This window comes from Anastrepha obliqua, chromosome 1 (genome assembly GCF_027943255.1).
Source record: "Anastrepha obliqua isolate idAnaObli1 chromosome 1, idAnaObli1_1.0, whole genome shotgun sequence".
Classification (NCBI taxonomy): Eukaryota; Metazoa; Arthropoda; class Insecta; order Diptera; family Tephritidae; genus Anastrepha; species Anastrepha obliqua.
Window position 1 is genome coordinate 80,001,394 of NC_072892.1, and position 26,200 is coordinate 80,027,593.

At 34.4% G+C, this 26,200-nt stretch overlaps 1 protein-coding gene across 1 annotated transcript in view; it reads left to right on the plus strand.

Moving 5' to 3' along the window:
* The window catches only part of LOC129248494 (homeotic protein deformed), a 59,364-nt gene that overhangs the window by 24,647 nt on the left and 8,517 nt on the right, over positions 1–26,200 (plus strand). The gene's annotated exons all lie outside the window — the stretch shown is intronic.

Below are 26,200 nucleotides of genomic sequence, written 5' to 3' on the forward strand. Positions count from 1 at the left end.
GTGAAACAATGCTTTCAGACTATCAGGACAAGTTCAAATGCATCATTACGGGAGATGAGACTTGAACTTATGCGTACGACCCTCAAACAACCGACCAATCAAGCGAATATCGTGCTAAAGGCGAGGCCAGACCGAAAAGAGCACGTCAAAGTCGTTCAAAAATAAAGGTCATGATGACAGTTTTTTTGATTTTCGTGGTGTGGTGCAATATGAATTCCTTCCACCTGACCAAACTGTTAATAAGGAATATTATTTGAGCGTTATGCGTCATTTACGTGAAGGAATTCGTCTAAAAAGACCAGAATTATGGGCCAACAACTCTTGGTTTTTGCATCACGATAATGCACCGTCTCACACTGCACTCGTTCTTCGTGACCATTTCGCCAAAAATCGAAGAAGGTGCTGATGGCTATACCGGATTGGGAAAGGATTGAGGAGAGGTAAACTTTTCTTTCAAAAATACGTAGGCTAAAAACTCGTTTCCAATCTATGGTTTCTTCTAAGCCTTCTCTTAGAATAATCTATAGAAACAGAAAATGCCATACGATTTGTCTAAAAATTTTGATCCGAATAATTTGATTCACCCTAATGAGCAAATTGGCTGTTTGGCCTCATAACAATGCGGCAGCATTATGAAAATCATAAAAAGAAGAAATCGTCTAAGGAAACTTGTACTATATTTACTAAGTAATGGGGTATTGGAGATGATTTATCTGCATCCCATATTATTGAATTATTTTTGCACAGAAGTATACATTTGTGAATGGAATATCTATCCGTTCAACGATCAATATCCACCTATTTTTCCACGTAATAGCCATAAATGACTAGAAATGTTATTTATCTGTAAGAAAACGATTTAGGTAAAAAACTATATTCCTAATTTAAGAAAAAACAGACAAGAAATTATTAAACGGTTTCGCCAAGGCAATGTATGTGTTAATCAAAAAGTTGTTGCCCTGAAAATGAGTGATTACGAATTTTTTATACTGCAGTTATAGAAATCTGTACGTACGAAGTATAATTTTCCAAAGAGGATATAGGTATGTATATGTATTTCTATTTATAGATTTAAACGATGTTGAATATTGCATGTCATTAATATCGACAAGTTATAGTACTTTCACGTTGCAGCGTAACGAATTTAATGTTTAACACTACATGAAGTTTAGCACGATTGTTGTTTTCTTAATTTCTTCCTTATACAACAATAAATGCTTATAACTTTGAACAAAGCTATTATAATAACTATTGTTCAAAAATATTCTCGACTAATTCTTAACAAATACTAAAGTTGATAATAATAAATAATTGGAAAGGTCTTAGTTGTAGTGCACTAGACTTTAAAAATTTATGCTGTTTTTATATACGCATATACATGGATTTGTAATAACACTGGTTTACAGCCAAAATGCACCAGAGACGCCGTTATGAAATTCCTATGTAAAATCACCGTCTGATTCCGAAAATCAAGGTTATTTTTTATTCTATGGTAACGTTTTTGAGATATTTACGAATTACCGTTATTTCAAAAAAACAAAAAATTGGGCCCACTTAATCATATATATCTCGAAAACGAATTGAGCGATTCCAAAACCGTTTAAAGCTTTTAAAAGGTAATAAAATTTCCTATAAACTATGTGTAAAACACTTTTTGCTAGGCCCTGCAGATTCAAAGATAACGAACTATCATAACGGATTTTTTAAATTTTTTTAGTAAAAATATAAAAAAAATTGTATTTTGAGAGAAAGGATCTCGAAAACTTTTTACTTTTTCGTGTATTTTTTGTTTTCACTCTAAGCTCTGTTTTATTACAAAAAAAATAAACTTTGATTAAACAAAATCGATGAACTAATACAAAAGTTACAAGCATTCAAGTAAATATATCCATATAGTAAAACTTAAGTATCCTACAAATAATAGCATATGTACTGTATGTATTCTGTCTTAACTCTATGATCTTATTTTATAATTGAAAAAGTTATGTGTCTTGTTTTGACGCTTATTTATATAAGGATCGGTTTCTCTTATGAGAAACCAACAGTAGTCACCCATCATAGCGACATCCCAGAATCCTTGATACCGACTTTCAATCATTTTCATTTGCTGGTGAAACCTTTCGCCATGCTCGTCACTTTCGTCGCCAAGATTTTGCGGGAAAAAATTTAAATGGGAGTGCATAAAATGAATTTTTAAAGACATATTTACTCCTGAAAGAAAATTAAAAAAGGAATTAGATAAATACGTAAGTGACACATTAGCATATAATTTTCTTAGGCTGGGTTAATCTTCCAATTCAGAACAAATTTTGGTCGTTCTTGTTTGTTCGGAGCAGGGCAATAAATTTAGATTAAGAGCTATATATTCTCATGTAAATTTAAAAATTTGCTTTAAAATTTTTTGTTTAGTTTTAAAGTTAACTGAGAAAACGGTCTTATATACATATATATATATATTGTATATATAACGGTCTTATATGTGTTTTTTATTTACCCATTTCCGCATTGTTTTTGATTAAATCGTTCTCTATCAGCTCGAAGGACTTTTGTGTTTGCCTAAAAAAGAAGTAACGACCTTTTCAAAAGAGTCCCACGCCGCTGCCTCCACTGGTGACAATAGTTCTTTGAAATGGGTATTGACCATTATTTTCCTTATTTGCGGCCCCACAAAAATCCCTTCCTTTATTTTTGCTTCTGAAATCTGTGGAAAGATTGTTTTCAAATAATGAAAAGCTTCGCCTTCTTTGTCCAAAGCCTTGACAAAGTTTTTGATAAGGCCGAGCTTGATGTGGAGCGGAGTATGAGTATTTTATGTTATGCACCCCAACTTGAAACGCGATTCGTTCTGGCCAATCCTTTATGATGTAGTGGTCTTGACGTGCTCGGCTATCTCATTTGCATAGAAAGCAACAGTATTTTGTGTATCCAGGTTATAGACCACATAGCTTTCCAACGACTTTTAGATCGGTACATATTTTCCAATCATGTTCTTCGTATTTAATTAATTTAAGCAATTTTTGCATTGTCTCATATGTTTCCTTCGTATTAACTGCATGCGCGATCGGGATAGATGGCTTTTGGTTGCCAATATGCAATAATACGGCCTTTAAACTTAATTTATTGCCGTCTATGAACAATCGCCACTCTTTTGAATCATATGGTTCACCAAACTGTTTAAATAGACCAGCAATGTTTTTGCAATAACAAACACTGTCCTTCTTCGTATAGTACTGGGAGAATTGTTCGTGATGAGTCCTATCATATGTTACCTTAACATCGGATGAAACAAATTTAAATTGTTGCATACGAGAGGCGTGTAGTTCGGCCTTTTCTTTTGACAATTCCAAATCCCTTATCCAATCATTGAGTTGTGCTTGTGACAAAGGGTTTCTTTCGTTTTCCGTTTGCAATTCAGTACAACATGATGCCGCGTAATCAGATACTGCTGTTGACAATGAAACTGGAGCCGAAACTAAAGTTAAATTTGATTCTGGCAATGTAGCTTCCGTTGAATTTAGTTCTGGTAATGACACTGTAGATACGCTCGCATAGGTTACTTTTCTTGACTTTCCAACCCCAAATACTTTTGTAGTACAAATATAGCAGTCCGTTGAATGGCAAGTTGGTTCCCTCCACTTCATTGGTGTAATAAATTTCATATGTCGCCTAAATAGATAGTTTAAGAATCATATGTACATATGACAGAATCATATGTACATATGCTACTATTTGTAGGGTACTTAAGTTTTACTATATGGATATATTTACTTGAATGCTTGTAACTTTTGTATTAGTTCATCGAATTTGTTTAATCAAAGTTTATTTTGTTTGTAATAAAACAGAGCTTAGAGTGAAAACAAAAAATACACGAAAAAGTAAAAAGTTTTCGAGATCCTTTCTCTCAAAGTACACATTTTTTTATATTTTTACTAAAAAAATTTAAAAAATCCGTTATGATAGTTCGTTATCTTTGAATCTGCAGGGCCTAGCAAAAAGTGTTTTACACACAGTTTATAGGAAATTTTATTACCTTTTAAAAGCTTTAAACGGTTTTGGAATCGCTCAATTCGTTTTCGAGATATATATGATTAAGTGGGCCCAATTTTTTGTTTTTTTGAAATAACGGTAATTCGTAAATATCTCAAAAACGTTACCATAGAATAAAAAATAACCTTGATTTTCGGAATCAGACGGTGATTTTACATAGGAATTTCATAACGGCGTCTCTGGTGCAGAAAAAAAGTTGAAATTTGTGATCCAGTGTAATTGGAGTGGGACCTAATATTCTTTTGGGAGTTTCGGGATGCTTAATAGCATATCAGCATATCAGTTAAAATCACGAAGAGAGAATGTAGGATTATGCAGACTGAAGTGAAATTTTGAGAGTAATTTTGGCATTATGTAATTTCAGAGGAGCTTCTCTTTACCTCCGAGATTTTAACAGAAAAGCATCGCTTCTCGGCCGCAATGCTAATCGTTAAACCGTTAACTAACAAATCTTTATATTGATAAAAATTGCTAAGAAAAAACTCGTTATAAATACTATTTTCTTTGTTCATAGTTTTTCATTTCCGAACTACCTGAATTTGTAACAGCAGCTCCGAAGGTGATTATTTCGTCGAATATCTCTGAAATTTTTATTAACCTCATCTAGTGTTTTTCTCCTAAGCATGGTCCCATATGAATAAGCTGCAATAGCGTAGAATCCTGGTAACAGTATATATTGTATGTTCGCTAATACCTAAACCATTCTGGGTTTTAAATATTCCATAAGCGGTAAAAGAGGTTACTGTCCCTGATAAAGCCACAACATAGATATTTTTCTTGGGCTCATAATTGTGTCAATATGATTTTAGTGAGGAATGTTATGGTGTGGCGCTACCCTTCCCTATATTACTCTGATAAGCTGTTTAGAAGGAGGAATATTGAAAATTGGCCAACGAGTTAGTGCTTGGTGGTGCTTGGGTTCAAGCATGGAGCACCAAATGGTGGAAACAGTTTTGCTAATACTAATAGTGGTCGCCCCTCGGCAGGCCATGGCAAACCTCCAAGTGTATTTCTGCATCAAAAAACCTCCTCATCAAAAAACCTTCGTCGTGCGGTGCCGGCTTAGAACTGTTGGCCCCTCCATTTGTAGAACAACATTAAGACGCACGACACAAATCAGAGAAGTAACTCGGCCAAACACCAAAAAGGGTGTAAGCAGGAATTATATAAGGTTGTCAAAAAAGTCTTGCGGTATTTCCGCAAGCTTGTCTTTGCAAGCGCGTAGTTCTAGTTGTATTCGTCGCATGGGTTCACGCTAGAGCTTTTTGGAAAGCTCTTTTCACGTGCTAATACGTGTTTGATTAATTGTTGTTTGCTTTTAGTCGTTCGTGAGTTATAGCGTCACAAACATGGAGCAACATAAAGAGAAAATACGGCATATTTTACAGTACTACTACGATAAAGGCAAAAATGCATCTCATGCTGCCAATAAAATTTGTGCAGTTTATGGACCCGATACAGTTTCCATTTCCACCGCACAACAATGGTTTGAACGTTTTCGTTCTGGTGCAGAGGTGATCGAAGATGCGCCACGTTCCGGAAGGCCTGTCGTCAAAAATTGCGATAAAATCGCTGAGTTGATCGAAAGATACCGGCATAGTAGCTGCCGTAGCATCGGTCAAGAGCTGAGCATGAGTCATCAAACCGTTATAAACCATTTGAAGAAGCTTGGATTCAAAAAGAAGCTCGATGTATGGGTGACACACGACTTGACGCAAAAAAACATTTTTGCCCGTATGGATGCATGCGAATCGGTTCTGAATCGCAACAAAATCGACCCGTTTTTGAAGCGGATGGTGACTGGCGATGAAAAGTGGGTCACTTACGACAACGTGAAGCGCAAACGGTCGTGGTCGAAAAGCGGTGAAGCTGCCCAGATGGTGGCCAAGCCTGGATTGACGGCCAGGAAGGTTCTTCTGTGTGTTTGGTGGGATTGGCAGGGAATCATCCACTATGAGCTGGTCCCCTATGGCCAAACGCTCAATTCGGACCTGTACTGCCAACAACTGGACCGCTTGAATGCAGCACTCATGCAGAAGAGGCCATCTTTGATCAACAGAGGTCGAATTGTCTTCCATCAGGACAACGCCAGGTCACACACATCTTTGGTGGCGCGCCAGAAGCTCCGGGAGCTCGGATGGGAGGTTCTTTTGCATCCACCGTATAGTCCGGATCTCGCACCAAGTGATTACCACATATTTCTGTCCATGGCGAACGAGCTTGGTAGTCGGAAGTTGTCCACAAGAGAGTCCTGTGAAAATTGGCTCTCCGAGTTTTTTGACATAGGGAAGCGAGCTTCTATAAGAGGGGCATTATGAAGTTGGCATTTCGTTGGGAACTCGTCATCGTACAAAACGGCGCTTATTTGACTTAAATCGCATTATTATAACCAATTTTATGAACAATTGAAAATTCAATAAAAATACCGCAAGACTTTTTTGACAACCTTATATATATAAATAATGGCACAGCCAGGGTTTCATCCTAGTGTTCTCATCACCGAGTAATGAAATGAGGGGTGGTATAGATTAACAAAAATTCATTAAACAAAATTGTTTGACTGGAAAGTTGAACAAACTGTTTAACATAGTGCCAACGACACAGTATCAAACTTAAGCTCTTATATTGTAATATATGGAATTTTATACCTCAAATTATCTTATTGAAATAAATTAACAACGCAGTGTCGGTATTTTCAATTCACATTACGCACCGGCTTGCACACTCAGTTGAGCGGTATACGAATACACATACGTATACATGTTTGAAACAACGAATAGTTTTTACGTACACACATGTTTGAATATAAATATTTACACCTTTTTTTGCATACTTTACTTTCCGATCTCGCGAGTGACCGTCGCGGCCATTCTTTATTATTAAAGAATTAATAAGAACCATAAAAAACACGTAATTGAACTATGAGCCTATTGTAGTAAATTTACTAATTGAGAGAATTGCGGATATTAAACCGAGCAGTTGCGGTTTCTTACTTTATTTGTAATACAAGAATGAATGTTCCATTGTATTCCATGCACGACCTTTTGACGCAAGGCAAAAGAGCAGGGGCTTGGAATCGGTTTTGCTGCTCGGTCAGCCTTGATGAGCCTTCACCATGCACGGTGGTTACACAAGGTGTGGCCAATAGTAAACCATTAATCGAGTCTCAGCGATTTGGAAGGAATCAGCTAATTTGTTGACGCGACAAGGGATGTGACAGCGGTTTGCTGGCAACATAGGTCGGCAAAAACTGAGGCTATGTTGGTGATATACGAAAAAATCAACCCACCTATTGCTCATGTTACTTCGTTGCTGTCTGAGCAATGAATGATTGTATTCAACTAACCTCACTTTACACAATTTGGTTTCATTTCATTCGCCTCTCTTCTCTATCAAATCCTCTATGACGTAATAGCATTTCAAAATTTCGTTTCGGATGGCCAAGCCTTGTAATCTATCATCCTTGACCACCATCAGCAAGATCACCATCATCTCCGCTACGGAAATTATCCATTACTTCTGAAATCTTTCAGTTTCTCTGGAAAGTGTCTTATTATAGCGCTGGTGGAACTCAAAATCTTTCTTCGACGGGGTGGATCACAAGCTTTGAGGCCCTTTAAATAATTTTCTTGTCGTCGATGTGTAATACGGATTTTCTGAAATCCCTTCCATAAATTTTTCACCCAAACCGATCTGCCTTCAATGGCATCATTTACACCCATTTCATATACCATGAATTGTCTCGCATTAAAAAATGTCATGCATTTGTTATATGGAAAAAATGCGCAACACCGTCAGTGAAAAAAATTATAAAAAATTAACTCAATCCTTTACCTAGTTCAAACTTGCACTTCATTAAACTAAAATTTAATACTCGATAAAACTGCATACCAAAAATTGTTCCAGGAACTCTAACTAAAATCCGTGGAATTGGGATGAAATAATTGTGGAATTTGTGAATTTTTTTTTAAGTTAGAAATTTTGTTTTAGGTATATGGGTTTTGTTAGACCATAAGCTACATTTTTATGAAAAAAAAAAACAGTTGGATATTGAAAACTAAAAGTGATCATAAGACATAATGCCGCGGTTACACGGGAATCAAAATCAGAGAACAGAAGCAAACTATAATATTTTTTCTTTTAAATAGATACATAGAATTTACATTTGTTGAATATTTCGAAATTACTACTTACTACTACTTAGATTACTTTTATTTGGCGCACAATGAAAAAGAGCAAATACAGATTAAAAAGGCAAAATACCAGTAAATCAGCATGCGCTGAAATAATTCAAAGTACAAGTTCAATATTACGTTTAAACATGGACGAATTCAATAAATCTCTGGTCATGCGAGTACACAGCCTTGTAACCGAGTTTCAATGGCAAATACTCGTACTCATTCGCTACAGCCTGCCCGGCCGCCTGTCCCTGATGAGGTTCCCAAATGTTGCAAAGGCAAGGCGTGCGCGTGTAGTCACTCGATGACTAGCGAAAAATCACATCCATCACTCCAAGGAGATACAGGCGGCGCACAGATGCTGCGAAAAATGTACAGTGCAGACGGTTATGAATTGTAAAATCGAAATACAACAAGAAAATATTGAAAAAACTACAAAACAGCAGCAGCAAGAAGAACAACATTTGAGCACAACAAGCAACACCGTCATCGTCAGCTTCCCCACCTCAGCAACAACAAAAACAACAACAACAAAAACCCACACAATAACGCAATGTCGACAATGTCGAGATGACGAAGTTAAATTTGAAAAGTTCGCTTTTATGACAGATGAAGTACGAATACTCGTTTTCGCTGAAAACAGCAGTCCCAGACAATCGAATTGACAAAGAGACAAATACATCAATCGGATTGGAGACGCATTTACTAACGAACGAGCGGCGAATTAACACCGATTCAGTTCTTCCCCTTCAGTACATCATCAAACAGCAAATCAGCGAATGCTCCAAGAAAAAACAAAAAAAAAATGCTCACTGCGACATTGGCCATACCACCAAAGCATAATTAGCGCTCCGTCGGATAAAACACGGCACTCAGTGCCTTATTGTTATTAAAAAGAAAAAGAAACAAATGGAGGGAAATACAAAAAACAAAAACAAACGTGGTGGCATGTGCCTTTAGAATACATTGTTTTCGTACCCCCTGCCTTGGAGCTGGAATTCACGCTAATTAAACTCTCAATTGTTAAGGGATTTTCAATGCGAAGTTTTCGAAATATAGTACAAGACCCAGAGCTGTGGGGCATCAGCTGATGGGTATTTATCAATTAAAATGCTGTGCTGTATGTTGGTCAATACAGAGTTGGTTTGTAGGAACCAGTGAACGAAAAGCAAGAAAGAAGCGAGTTAGTTAAAGAGTTTTTATACCCAATTCATATTTGAGTTAGTTACTAAGTGGCGTACTCGTATTAGTACTGTATACCTGCCCTAACCACTACTAAATCGTACCCCTACGATTTCTTATCACACACAACCTGTTGCAAAATTATAAGTACATCATTATTTATTCATAAAAATATGGTTCTTACTACAATAAAAACCTTATAACGCAAAATTTCAAACTTTGCACACAACTTTTCAGAGTTTCAAGATTTATACCGTGAAAGCTGGCAGAGAACCATAAAGTCGATCGTCCTTTCATTGGTGGTGATTTATTCTCCAATAAAAAGGCAAATTATTTCATTATTCATTGTGTTCACTATTTTGCAAAACTGTGTATCAAAGCAGAAGGCAAACATTTTCATTAATATATTTCTATTTGTGAAAAGTTCGTTTTTTTTAATAGAAAGTGTATATGAACATAATAAACTGAATTTTTTGTCTACTGTAATAATACCTTACAGGAGCATCCAAACATCATCATGAAAGCTTTTTCAATACTCTATAACGTCCTGAGTTTCTTGCAAGTGCATTGACAAGTTAACTCGCCATCGATCAGCACCGCTTGGGTATGGAAAGATAAGTTATAAGATATGTGATATATGTATTTCCGTTATGAAATGCATGCACATGAATACATATGTATAAAATACTAGTAGTAGGTTGTGGTCCACTTTAAGTTTTCAGCCCAAACTTATTTTGCGTGAGTTATTTTAATTTTTTTTGCTAATATCAAAAAGTGGTTTAAGAGACTTATTACTGAATTCATCGTAGAAAAATTATGAATACGAATGTTCGCTACCAATATGAAATAATAAATATCACTGAATTCCGGTGAATATAAAGTGTTGACAGATTCAGTTTCCACATTTCGTTATTTTGAAATCAAATAGAATAAAGAAAATAAAGTGCTTCGGCTTGTAAATAAAATGTATGAAAAAATTGAGTCATTAGCCTTTGTTATTGCGCTTGAGGAGAGGATATTTCTACGAACACTTCTTCGATGTTGCAATACGTTCGAAATGGAGCAGACAATGTAGGTTCATAAAAGTTCTCGTTAGGGTACAAATTGATTAATTTTTAAATTAATTTTAAAATAAGTTCATAAATTCCGATTAATTCTTCGCTGGGGGAAGCTACCATCATTACGAAGTAAGCGCTTTGAGAAGTAAACGAAATCTATTAATCTATTAAGCATAATATTATTTTATCATTTTCTTCAAAATGTTTCAGTCTAGATTAACATTTTAGTCAGGGAAAATTTTAATGCACCAATTTGCATTTCCCGCCGTTTTGAAGGATATATTACATATTTTTCAGGCTCGACGCTGCGAGTAAAAGTCGATATGACGGTGTATGCCAGAGGTCAATTTTGATAAAATAACAAGTGAAATAACAAAATGCCGTCGCTTTTGTCTTGGGGCAGATCGCTAATCCTTGAGACATTTGTAACTTCGCCTGGAGAAGTTACAGTAGCTGTACCTACCATGGGCGTATTGTAACCATTTCAAACCTGTTTACACAAATACATATGCATGTAGCGTTAGACTGAATTTTCTTAAATAAATAACTTATAAAAAATACTTTATTACACTTTATTGGGTAATGCTTTCGTAACATTTTCCTACCACTTGTCGCAGAAAATCTTTACGAAACTCTACGATTTTGCATTCCGAATGAATTCATTGAATCTTGAATCTACTTTCGTAGCTATTTGAATGCAGTGATGCCATTTTCGATGAGTTAACGAAAACGAACCCACGCTGGATTTAGTGATAGGGCTGATTATATTTTTGTAGATAGGAGTGTATGGACTAGAGTTTTTTCAAAATATTTTCTAATTAAAGTTTTTTCAGCTGAATACTACGTAAAGACGACAACAGTGCGTAACAGTGCAGACCCCATGAAAAGCGAGTAGTATAGGTACATTTTATATTTACTTATATTCCTTGCGTGCATATACATATAATATTTAAAATATAAAATGCTTCTTGTTAAAATTTTAATAGATTTAAGTAATTTAGAATTATTATTTACATACTTGATGTAATACTATAACGCCTCTGTATATTGTATAAGATGCGTTAATAAAAAAAATTTAATCAAAACTCATACTGGAAGTCTGCACTTATTGATAAAACTTGTTGGTTATGAGATGAAGAATATATGAAATGCACAGAAATTATTGGTTGAATAAAGTTATAATAGTCTTGTTGTATATGCATGTATTGGGTATAACAACAAAGCAAATAGTAGACTTAATGCGCAATTGTGTAGTTTGTCTACTATTTGGATTGAGCTGGTTGAAAGAAATTTCAAGGACGTTTGTAGCTTTTGTACTTAGTCATTCACTGTTCGAGCGAGTGATTGTTAGAATTCTTTGTTCCACCAATTTCATCGGGTTTTCCTTTCATTAAATTTTCAAATCTTTATTGTAAATTAAGCTTTTAGTTGGAGCCACAACATTAAAATTAGCTACTCGCTGGAGTATTTTTAGAAACAGAGAATAGTAAGCGACTTATTAAAAAGTAAGAAAAATATGTGAAAAATAAATACGTTTTAAATTTTTATTTCCATAAATGTTGTTAGTTACTTGGTATAAAAACCATCCAAAGTCATGTCTCTAACCTGTCTGAAAGCTTTACATTTTTTATACCCGCGCTCACTCGTGCACAAGAGTATTATAATTTAGTTCATATGCATGTAGAAGCACAAAGGAAGTGAGAAAGACTTTATACGTGCCACAATGCTCAGATTAGTATGCTCATGTGTCCCTCCGTGTGAATAATAACTCAAGCAAAATTAATAAATTTCAATAAAACTTGGTACAACTACTACTCTTTTTCCACCGTAGGTTGTATTAAAAATGGGCGGGAACGGTAATTTTTAAACGATGTGTTCCGTGAAACGATGCAATAAGTACATTCTAGAACTAACTTTGCCAACGTAATCTTAGGCTTATGTAGCTGAATATCAAAAATTCTATAAGCAACTTGTGAAACCAAAAACGTTACTAATAACAGACTTTGTAACAATGAAAGAACCATCAGAAGCCATTAATAACGATTGAAATTTCCTTTATTTATTTATTTAAATATGTTCAATCGACTAGAAGTAAAATAATGTGAGAACTAGGCAGACTTAAACACATTACCATTACCAAATATATAGACATTTTTAATTTTAGTGTAAGACTTTTATTCATTTAACAATCTGCTGATTGCCCCTTTTGGGGCGTAATTAATTTTGTAAAATTCTAATGAAAAGAAAATCATTGCGGCGTGAACATTTCAAGGAGGGGTGAACATTCGTTCCAATTAAGAAATCATGGATAAACATGAACCTGTGTAGGTAATCGGCTCTAAATCAGTCGAATTTGCTTTGATAACTGTTTGAGTTTTTACTAACCAATGCCTGAACATTTTCAATAGGGTTGGCATCAGGTGAATGTGAAGGCCCGAAACATAAACTTAAACTGGATGCTGAACAGTTCGTTCAGGCTGTCGCTTTTTGCCGGCCACGCTTATATTAGGTCGACTGTATGTAGTAGCGATGAGTTTATGAAACTAATTTTTACTCCTAATTTCAATTTAAACTTTTATATGTTGTATGTATGTGAAGATTGAATTTTAACTTTACACAAATTTAAATTATTTTCTAATAAAAGTTAATTGTTTATGCTTAATAAATACGGATGGTTATTATGTGGTTATTACTTTTTCCATGGAATTTTGGGAAAATATTTGAAGTTATCTCATTTACACGACTTTTTACAAGTACGAGCACGAAACAAGTGTTAGAGTCATGGTCGTAAAATCAAAAATATATAATTGAACTACATTTTTGAATTAGACGCATTATTTCTTCTGCTTATTTGGGAGTATAAGCGTTTTCGTCCTTTGCGAAATTCCGCCACTTACTCGTAAAATTTTGCTGAGTTGGATGATATGTTTGGCCGAGCATCATATTGGTCACTTTGCTATTCAACAGCAAACAGAAACACTCGTTATATAGTAACCTGCGTGCATTCGGGACGTCAGTTGGTAAATTTCCATACCCGTTCTTTTAACAGCCAGCCTCGATCTTGAAACCATTTCATTGCTGCTAAACTCTGAATGTAAATATATGTATATTTATACATATATATAATTGCAAACAATTTCAAAGCGAGGTTATGAGAGAGCGGAATCGAAGAAATTGCGAGAGGTCAACACGAAGTATGCCCAAAAATATCAATATAACAATAAAGGAACGAAGAGATAGATCAACCCTACTGATGTTCTGGCACGCTGGTGATGATATCATTTATTCTGATTTCTTCATCTGTAGTGGTTTGGTATAATATATATCGCATGAACCATTTAAATTTTAATGCTGAGAAAATGTATGGATATAAATATTACTTATTTCCGCAAACAGGTACACGCTGCTAAACTTGTTCAAGACTGATGTGAACAAAATTTAGTCGATTTTATTCCCAAGGATGAATGACTCCCAGCTCACCCGACTGTAGTCCCTTGAACTTTTCCATTTGAGGTTATACGCTAAGCAGAAGCTTAAAGATTACAAATATAAGCAATAGGCTTGAAAAAAGGCTTAAGCTAGATGTGATAAACAAAAGTTAAACAATAAAATAACTGGCTTTTAAACCAAATCCTTATACTTCAAATTATAATTGTTAGTCCTTTTCAACTTTTTCAAATGCAGCTTTGATTAATGAGAACTATTTTATATAACTGGTGATATACTGGTCACCTGGTAAATCTCTTTTCCAAATTGTAATACTCTATATATCGCGTTTCTTTCCGTTATGATATCATGAGTTTTATAGCTATAACTAAAGAATAAATTTTATGAGCTCTATATTATTTTATTTATATTCATAAGAAATATATTTTTTGTTATTTACACTTATCCAGTACCAGTCAAAATGACTATCGCAAGTTTCTATGTGATGAAAAAAGAAGTGCATTCGGGCAATTGTAGTGGCAATTTATAAGTGTTGCATCATTTTTTCGGGACAGAATATTATACTTTTTCTGGGATGCTGGGAAAACCATGATTCTGAGACAGGACGTTTGCAGGGGCGTTTTGTTTCAACTTATTTTCATAGTTATCACCAGACACTGTAAATGGCAAAACGTATGAAACTTCTGCGTATTTGGAAAATCTAGCCTGCATACTTATGGAATATATAATTGGCGCTTACACCGTTTTTGGGTGTTTGACCGAAGATGTTCTCCTATTTGTGGCGAGCGTCTTGATGTTGTTCTACAAATGGAGGCAGATATAGTTTTAAGTCGACTCCGAACGGCAATATATTTTTATGAGGAGCTTTTTCATGGCAGAAATGCACTCGGAGGTTTGCCATTGCCTGCCGAGAGGCGACCGCTATTAGAAAAAAACTTTTCTATTAATTGGTGTTTCATTCACGGAGATATAAGCCTAGGCATTTCCGAATGGTAGTCACGCACCAAACCATTCGGCTACAGCGGGCGACATATGGAATGTATTTTTATTATCATTATTATTGTTATTATTAGAAACGGCTGGTAAATCGAGTTTTAATTTTTTTTTGGGTGCAAACACTTAATGGGGCCCGAAGAATAAAATTACTTATGTTATTAAATTTCTAATAATAAAATTAAATTTTGCAAATTTTAATGCATAAATTCTGCACTTCCGCATGAATTAATATACGGGAATAATTAATTAGTAAAATAGGATTGTTTTATATTTTAAGGGGGGATTTGAACAATTTATAAAGCGTTTTTCAGTAAGAGCGCTTCAACTTTTTTTTGAATAAAACACAAACGGTTTGACTTTTTTAACTAATTTTTTTTTATTATCGAGTTTGAACATATACATTTAAGTATGAAATTCGATTTCTTTTGCATGACCACCGCGTGCACGTTTTACGAAGTCCAATCGTTGAACCCAATTTTCGACCACTCTTTTGCATAAATCGGCTGAAATTCCAGCAATATTGGCTCTGAGCTCACAAATCGTCGCCGGCTTGTTACTGTAGACCAATTACTTCACATAACCCCAAAGAAAATAGTCTAGAGGCGTCAAATCACACGAGCGCGGCGGCCATTCGACCGGTCCGTTTCTGGAAATAATGCGCTCATCGAACTTACTTAACTTACTTAACTTTGTGGGTACATTGGTTTTTCGGCAATCTCTCTTGGATTATCTTTCGCCCAAATGTGGAAATTCTGCTTATTGACGAATCCACTGAGGTGAAAATGTGCGTCCTTACTGAAGAAGAAGTGCGCGATATGCATTTTGATTTGAACGCCCGTTTTCATAATAAGCCTGAATAACTTTAGCGCGTTGCTCAAGTGTGTAGCGTTCCATGATGAAATGTATACTAATGAAGTTTACAAATAATAAGCGAAAAATAAAAAATATTGCGTCGTTCGCCCTCCCTATCGGGAAAAAGTTGAAGCGCACTTATTGAAAAACGCTGTATATTTGATATATACAGACACAAATATAGATATTATATATATTTAAATTTGCTATCAAGAAAAAACATTAATTAGTGATTTTGGAACGCGATTTGTTACGTTTAAAAGCTCGTGCAGTTACCCAAAATCTATTACTAAATCTTATAGCACTGTAAATATATTTCTCAAGGTTTGGGGAGGTCAAAAATCTTAATCTATACTTTCCTACCTACGAAAAGTTTAGAAAATTCAATTTTTAATTTATTTTTTTTTTTGGTGTGCGCGAATGACCACATCCTTAATCACAGTTGAATTTTATTTGGCCTAGTTATTTTAGCTTCCTATGAAATATTTAAAAATACGTACTGCACTAAAGGAGAACCTTTGTTCTTTCTAAATTGAACCCATCTTCGTCGAGCTTCTGGATGCACCACTGTGGAATAGTACAAAGCAAATTTACAGCAGTTTAAACATAATACAAGTCTTTTTTGGTTTTATTCATATCTAAAGTAGCTTCTTTTCAGAGCTCCCCACATTCTGCGCAACGGATTAGCAATTTCAGTGTTGAAGGGTGTCTAATTCGTCCGCAGTGTTTAATTTAAATGTACAAGTATTTTTCGCTACTTTAATACGAAGTAGCGTAGCGAGTGAGAGTGGGTTGTAAACCACGAACGAGTAACGTGTGTTCGTATGTTTCATGAGCTCATACAATATTTATTTTTCCTAACAAATTGCAAGTCATGTGACAAGCTGCTGATGCAGCTCCCGCTGTTGTTGAAATGTTGACTTGCTTTTTCTTCAAAGCATTTGCAGTTTGACACACATAGCTATTTAAAATATATATCCATATATATTGTAAGCACATATGTATGTATATTGTAAGCACATATGTATGTATATGTCCGTATACATAAAACTATATGTGTACTTATGAATTTATAAAAAAAAAATTGTATAGTATGTGTTTCAATTTTTAGAATGCTCGCGTGGTTACACACATTTCTGCACCTATAATATTTGTATGTACAACATGTACGAGTGTATGTATGTATTCTCAAATGAAACCAAATTAATGAGATGGCATATTTTATTGCATATTTTCTAATATTTTGAATTCTAATGCAATTTAATTAGAATTCGCCTTTTCACTTTAGAGTAAATTACAAAGACTATAAGTTTTACATTTAAATTTAAGTAGAAGATACCAGTTACACACATTGGTAAAAAGTTAAATAGATGTTCGAAAGTAATTAAATATGCTTATATGTATGTAAAAGCCTCGATTCTCCACTATCTGTCAATCGATTTGTTTCGTTAACAATATGACCTCTGCCAAAAAACCCGCTTGACTCTGATCGATTGTAAAAATTAAAATAATTGACACTAAAATGACATAAAATATTCAAATACTAATGAAAATCAGAAAAAAATAAAAAAATAGTTATTTACTATCATTTTTATATATGCATGAGTATTAAGGTGGTCCAGTGACAAGACGAGAAAAGCTTATCGCGCACAGCAATTCCAACACAAAGAAGTCAAGACAACAAAACTGTAAAAGGAAATAATCGTTAAATTATAAATTAAAGTGTTGTCACGATAATTAATCATATTTCATGAAATACTTGTACCACGATTCACATAAGAAGAAGCCGAGATGCGGATGGGTGTGAATGAAAATAATAATGGAAGGTTGTCGTTTATTACAATAAAGGCACGGAAGTTGTCTTGTTACCGGTAGTTGTTAGCCGGTGGTCGGTGTCAAATCTGGATGATCAGTTGCTGATGTCCGTATCGGTTCTAAGCTATTTACACGCTTTCGTTGTCGGCTGAATTGAAACCACACTCTCTAGCAACTGGCGAGTCAATTGATCGCATTCGGATTAAAAAGATAAACGAAATTAAGCCGCACCGGTCTAATAAGCCAGCTATATGGCCTGAACAACAGCGCAACGATACCACTAAAATAAAAAAGTAAAAAAAAGTCAATATGAGCAAAGTGACAACGAAACCGGTGTACTGCACTTTTGTGCCTTTCCTTACTTCACCAACATTCTTTGCCAGTAGTGAATTTCGAAAGCGTCAAGTCATAATTGTGCGATCAATCATGAATAAATTGCGGAGGAAAAAACATACTGACAACAACAACACACAACGGTTGATCGTTGAAGACGACCGAGTTTCAAACCTGGAAAATTGTTAAAGAGAAGCCGAAAATTGCCCATATCAGCGGCTTTATTGTTTTCAGCTCTCCCGAAGACTTTGCCACACGCTATTGTAATTGGTTTTTGATGTTTTGCTTACAATACTTTGTTTAATAATCAATATTAATTCTACTTACACCCCTGGTCAACTAATTAGAAACGCTGTATTGAAACACTATATTTTGACTGTCTTTCAATTGTTTTGCTTTTTATTTTTCATAATTTTTTTATTAAAATATAGTTCTTTCTATAACAAATATCTTATAAATCTAAGATTCAAACTATTTGATCAGAATTAAAAAAAAAATTGGAATCAGTTTAATAAAGTGCAAATTTGAAGTGGCTCAAAAACCACCACTTAGGTATTTGAAACTCTTTTTTACTGGCATATCACGCATTCTAAATATAAAATGCTCAAAGAGCGAACGCGCTTATTAGTTTTAAGGGGTTACATGGGTTTCGTCGGATCAAAAAAGGCCTACTTTCAATATTTTTTTTCTATATAAAATATTATTTATTTAATTCAAACTGTTTTCTGTCTTATAGATACATATTTAAAGAATATTTTCTGAAATTAAAAAAAAAAAAAAATTATAACTCCTCCATTGTGACGTCATTTCCGGTGACCTCTCGAAAAAAAGGTGCGGCCGCGTTGTCAGCATAACTCCTGACAGGCTCATCAAAAATGAAAAAAACAAAAATAAGTGCTTTAGTTAAGACCATAAACTCGTGCTTGAACGAAGGAAAGAAAAAATAAGTAAAAATTGGAATTTTGGCAGACATTTTTGCAAAAAACTGAAAATTTCTGTCAAATTTGGTTGACATTTTTTTTTTTTAAATAGTTGTAATTGAAAAAAAAAAACAAAATCCTTCGTTCAAGCATGAGTAAATTGTATTTCGAACACCTGTGTAAAATTTCATCAAGACCGGTTGAGTAGTTTTCGAGAAAATTTGACAACCGACTTTGAAAACACGGTTCCGAGAAAAACACGTTTAAAGTTTTGAGTAACAATAAAAGTGGCTTGGAGCGCACACATTCCGAAGGCTGTATTTCCGAAACTATTATTCGGATCGACTTGAAAATTTAGGATAATATTCTTGAGATGTTGTAGAAATTAATAAGCAAAAAAAAAATCGATTTTTTGAAGCCACGAAACCCATTCTGTTAAATGTTTTGAGAATTTCTAAAGTATTGGCAATATATAAGTTAAAACGTAACCGTCATAGTCAAATGTGTTTGTGCGTGACTGCCATTCGGTTGGCTAGGCTTCGAGACCTACAGTAGACATGAGGCATTAAATCATGAAAAAAGTATTCCCAAATGCAGCAGGCAAAGATAAACCTCGCAACCAACCTGAAAAAGCATCTGCATTCGGAGGCGGCATGAAACTAAATGTATCTTCATTCGTAGAACAACATCAAGGCTTATACCGTAAATCACTGGAAGAAATTCAAATACTTAAAATTGCTTCATTGTTTTCCACAATATTCTCCTTCGAAGTCACACTTCTGCATTTGAAACTATTTTCAAAGAACTTTTGCAACTCAACAACTTCTTCAGGCGATGAAAATTGGTCACCTCGCATTTTATTTTTAAGTTCCTCTGCTGGTACAGCTGCGCCCCGACTAGATTTTCTAAAAAAACACACGACAATTCGCTTTGAGGTGCTTTTTTCGGGAACAACTTTTGTTGGATTAAGCTCGTCTTAAAACACTCACACTGCCGATTGCTGTTTTTTTTCTGGCTAATACGCATAGATCCAAGATTTATTACCTGTTTCTTCAACATTTCCTTGCACCAATCGACACGAATGCTTTTTTGGGCAATTGACAAATTATTCAGTATGCAAAGAGAACAAATCTTCTTTATGATGAAGTGTTTATGTTGTATTGAATGTAAGCTAGTACCACTATTGCACAAGAATAACCCTGTCTAGTGATATTTCACATGATAATTTTGAGCTATCAAATGACACGGAACATCATTTCTTTCTGGCAAAGCAACCGGACGGCCCACACGAATCTCTTCCTAAAGGGATCGACGGCCTTTTGGAACTCGTTGCACCAGCGTTTCCAGTTACTAAGTATGGCACTTCACCACCAAAAGTCGAACTAAGTTCATCAATGTACTCTTGTCTCGATAATTCACGTCGAAAATCGTAATAAATTATCCCACGAAAATTTTCATTACTTAATTCCATCTTTTGGACGAGATGAAATTTTGAACTCACTGAAAAAAAGAAGTAAAGCTCGTAAGTGAAAATTTTAAGTGAAAGTACACGCTGAAAAATAGCAAACTTGTCGATAAAAATATAGAAAAGCGTATCATCACACGTAGTGTTGCAAAGGCACAAATATAAAAACAAACCCTGTATGTCTAATGAATAATTTTAGATTTCGCCTTCCTTTACTACGTGCCAAATAATAAAAATCTTGTTTCTGGAAAAAGGAATGTATCTGGGTGAATATTTACAAAAGGTTTCCACTAATTAGGATGTCAGGCCAAGAAACCTTCTCGGTTTTGTCTATTAATGTATACTATAAATATAAATAAAGATATATTTCTCTTCAGTAAATAAATTAAAAATGATTTAGTTGTTGTTTGCCGACAATAACAGTGAAAAAATTCGTTTTTATTTTAAAAAAGTTATAATATAATATAAATTTTTTTTTTTATTTATTTGGCTCTATTTCCAAAAACAAAAAAACAATGTATATGTATTTCTTATAATCAAACGTTTTCGTTTTTCCAGCGAAGACTTTTGTTCTTTACATACATTTGTATGCCTATATTAATATGCTCAAAAATTAAATGAAAGAAGAGAAAGAAAAATTAAATGAATCGCTCAGAAATGAAATGCTTTTCTTGTCTTTTTTCTCTTTCATTGAAATGTGACACATCAATGATATGGCACTTTAATAAATTGGCCACTCTTTGTTACCACATTAAGCACAGCAATCGACACTTTGGGACTGTTAAAAAACCGAGACAATGACAAAGCAATTTGCGGAAAGGAATAAGGTACATAGGCCTACATCAGATTGCCATCCGTCTCTTAATTGGAATTTTTAGATTGCGAAATGCCAGGCAGTTATTGCAAGTAAGCTAGCATTGCAATAACTGCCTTGGAGTAGACAGTATTAAAGGTGAATTAAAATATAATCCATTTGTGGACATGTGCACATTTGTATGAAGTGTATGTACTCGTACTTCAGTTTTAAAGCTGCAGACTTAGAAATTTTACTCTCACTATACCATAAAATTCCGTTGTAATCGATATTTTCTAGTGCTAGAATCGATTACATTTAATAATTTCAAATATATTATTCATATCGGCTGATATACTATATGTACTATACATACCATACATATAATTGAAAACAAACGCAACGATATAATATCTATACTACTATAATGAAACGGTAGGATGGTCGCACAGTGTATCGTCCGCATGTAAGTTGCGGCCAGATGTTGTCAATGTACTCCGACTTCTTTGAAAATTAGTAAACTCTATTCTTAGTAAATTCACTAGTAAATGCTATTCTTCTACTTAGGAATGAAGAAATATGTTTGAACTATGGTGAAAATTGGTTAATTGCCAAGCCCACTCCTCTTGGGGCGGCTATATTAAATATGAGTATGTATTTTCAAATAAATAAAAAGTATCAAATTGTCGGATTAGTTGATGTTTTTGAAAATAGTTTAATTACTGTCATCCGAGTCATAGTACAGTCCATCGTTTTCGTCGCTCTGATGTACCATAAAATTTGACAATAAACTTTGTACGAAGTTCTTTGACTTTGCTTATATTATTTGCCTTTCAGCAGATGCTGTCGATTCTGAAGATACAGTCACTCACACCTTATTTGATACAGATACGATTTTTTTTTTAAGTGTTCTATATTTTATAATATTTTGCGAAAATGGAAAAGCAGAGTATGCAGATGTTTGATTAATTTTGCTTTATTTCATTTCTCAACACAAAATATAAAAAACTGTCCTCTCACCGGCGCAAGTTTCAACAAACAAAATTATATTTTTAGTGTGAGAAAGTTTGTAGAGTGAGTTTGGCATAGAGCAATATTAAGTTTTATGTACGCTTGTGTTTTTAACCATGGACCGCATACTTCGATAGAAAAGCGTGAGTTAGTTTTGGAGCATTTCAAAAAAGGAATGTCGTATCGTAAAGTAGCTGGAATTGTACATTTGCGTTCGTCAACGGATCAGCACATTATTGATCGTTTTATGCATGAGAGTCGTGTGGTAAATAAGTGATGACTGGCTCCAACTAAAACTTTCACAGATGAAGAGTGTCAGTGGTTAGTGCGCCAAGTAAAGAAAAATCCGGCGAGGAGCGCTGCGAACTTCACTGAAATGATACCCAAAAAGATAAGATAAGATAAGACTCCACCCAGAAACTGTTTGAAGAATACTAAAGGAAGCAAATTTAAATGGCAGAATAGCCCATAATGAATCTTTCGCAAGTGCAAGGAATAGAAGTAAAAGATTGCAGTTTACACGTACCCATCTAAATAAGACCCCAACATTTTGGAGGCCCGTACTATTGCAGACGAGGTAAAAATAAATTTATTTGGACCAGATGGCAGAACTGGCATACGGCTCGAAGCCAATACGGCGCTCAAACCCCAAAATTTGCAAGCTACCATAAAACACGGCGGTGACATCGTTAAGGTTTGGGCATGCATGTCATTAAATGGAGTTGGAATTTTGACCTTTATCAAAGAACCAATGAGCGCACACCTTTATTTAAAACTTCTGCAAGAAAATTTTGTTCGAAGCGCTAGAAAATTACAAATTGAAGCTATTCGCTTTTATCAAGATAAGAACGCTAGGCATAAGCCACAAATGATAAAACATGGTTAATATATAAATGTCCCCACATTGTTGAAACTACTGCACAATCAACAGATTTGAACGTCATCGAAAATTTGTGGTCAGTTTTGAAGACAAATATAAAAAATATGATATCCACAACAAATCTGATCATAAAAAGGCGGAACCAAATTAGTCGAAAAGACACAAAAAATTAGGTTGACTCCAAGCCACGTAGACTTCAAACTGTAATTGATAACAAAGGATAGTTTCTGTATCATTTATGCTGTTGCGTGAATTCTCTGTATGTCTTTGTTTGTTTCGCATTACAATGAAATGTAACACTTTCTTGTACTTCATGTTGAGAAATGCAATCAAACAAAATAATTAAAATATCTGCATAAAATAGAAAGGTATTTCCAGACAATTTTTTTAGATCTCTTCAAAAATTTAATTCAATATTTTTTTCTTGTTTGAAATTTAAAACAGCAGCAAAACCAGATAACATAAGTTCTATATTTTCTCAACTTAATTTTAACATAAGGTTTAACGCATTTTTAGCCGCTTCTTTACACTGTGCAGACACGACGTACATTAAAATTACTATCAGAAGATTTCGGATGATGAGGAAATATAGCAGTATAATATATAATGAAATCATTTTGTACTGTTTCTGACTGTTTTATTGAGGATTTCACTGATATATGTAGAGAACAGTGATATCCTGATCTCATTGATGTGAAATTTTGATGTCACGTCAGTTTTGTTGCCGTATATGTTAAAATCTTTACCATAGTGAGCAAAAGCGATTGAGATAAGTTATCGAAGATCATGCCAGAAGCGACCTCTGTGTGTATGTATTACGTGGCTGCACTTGACAGTAAACATACGGATACAAATGGAAAGCAACACTCAATACATACAAAATTGGCAATCACATATATATATTCGAACATAACTTTTCTTTCAAGACAAACCCTTAATTTTTTGACGTGATAACCAAAAAATGCGGCGTCATTTTGCACATGCGGCCTTATCTTGCTCATGCGGCGTTACCTTGCTTGAACTGCAAGCGAGAGCGCGGCACGAACGACAAAGAGGCACAATCGGCCCCCGCGTTCGGCAACGTTCGACATCTGGCTCTCCCCTACTTGAGTGAGCATATATATGTACTCGTATGTATATGCGTATATGTAATATATATAAATTCACATATTTGTATTTGCATATGCCTTCTTCCTGTATGCATAGTAATGAACCATTTCTCTATGAGGATTATTAATCTGATTTACTTGAAGAATTTAAAATAAAACCTATTGTATCATCATCATCCTTACCGAATTTATAATTAGTGACGACTAGTTGTTAATAATACCTGTTGTTTTAATGTTTTTATTATTAATTTATTATTATAAAGAGTTTCAAGGGCAGGTGTTGATTTTGAATAAAATACAATTCTTTTAGGAAATAATTGTTATTTCTCTTTATTATGATAATATTGGTATGGCTCAATTACGTATGGAATAAAATATTGGCACACCTCCAAAGACCACCAAATGCAAATAGTTCCTTATCTAAAGGGTGGTTAAGTTTCAAGAGCTGGTGTTGATTTTGAATAAAATCCAATTTGCTTAGGAGATTATTGTCGTTTCTCTTTATTATGATAATATTGGTATGGCTCAATTACGTGTAAGATAAAATATAGGTCAAATGGCCGCCGCGGTCTCGCCGGCACACCTCCATCTGATGGTCCAAATTTTCGATGACGCTGAGGCATAATTGAGGTTCTACGCCGTTAATGTGTCGAATTATCTCATTCTTTAGCTCTTGAATTGTTGCTGGCTTATTGATGTACACCTTTTCTTTCAAATAACCCCAAAGAAAGAAGTCCAACGGTGTCGCTGACGTTTAGGTGTAGTTCACATTCAACATCGGCCCTTGAAATTTAACCACCCTTTATATGAAGGAAAAAATGGTAATATTTTCCACATGATAGGAAAAGTAGGAAATGAAAGGGAGTGTTTCGAGTGTAATGTGTCTTGAAAAAGTCAACTCGATGATGGTGCCTCTTAGTGTTGTTGACTTATTAACGACTGATGCACAATCGAAATTGAAAATATCTTTCATGAATTTGATAAATGTTTCGTATTTTTTCACGTTTGTGTACATGTAACTTGATCAATTCCATTACGATTCCATTTACCTCCTTCTCTATATCTATACAAAATATCTATCAAACAAATAAAATTAAATTTTCTTTTGAAAAATGCAACCATTCCATCAGTATTTTCTTATGACGTTGTCAAGTTAAACTAACGTCAGTAAACCGACTTTACAGACAACCACTTTTTTAAGGCTTGATTTTTTCACCTCGAAACGCTGAAGCGACATAATGTCTTTGCTAAATCTCCAGTCATGCTTTTAAATAATCCTAGCGCACTTGGACTTCAATCAACCAAAATTAGTATGAAAGCAGCGCACATTATTTCGATTATATGAAGTTAGGTGGCAAAAGTCAAAATCAATTGAAAATCATTTTGCTATTCCTCTGATAACTAATACCCAATAATATTCAGTTAAGAAAAGGTTTCGAACCGTTCTGGTACTTGATTATCTTTATTGGGTGTGGTTGGATGAAACTAATTATGATCTAAAATAATTTTTTCATCCTTCTTCGTTTTGCCAACACTCCACAGATGTAATATACACTAATCTATATAATTCCTGGTAGTTTCTGGCACTTTAACCTATTTAAGACATTTTGCTATTTATCTCACACCAAAAAATGCTACTAACTCAATACTCGTCACGTTTACATCTTATTTATACATTTATGGAGTGAAGGAAGGTTCAGCGAAATTGCTTATCGAATTGTGAAACCAAAGAATTACGATTCCATTTACAGTTTTCTTTGGTCCGCAAATTTCAAATCAACACGTACCTATCAAAAATGACTATTGGTTTAGAACAAATCATATTTCACTTTAAATTGATATATTTTTTATTCAGTGAAGCCCCATCTACCAGAATATGGTATCTTAATAATAAATATACTTATACAAATAAATGTATACATTCAATATATATCTGGAGAAATTATGTAGTATTGGCTAAGAAAATTCTTCTTCTTTTGTGTTAGGGCAGCAGGTGATACAAATGCATTTAAAATTTACTCAATTTTCTTGAGTCTTTAGGTTGAAAAAGGGTTGATTTTTCTCGTTTCCTCCGCCGCACTACACAGCGGCATGTAGTTGCCCTTGAGGAAAAT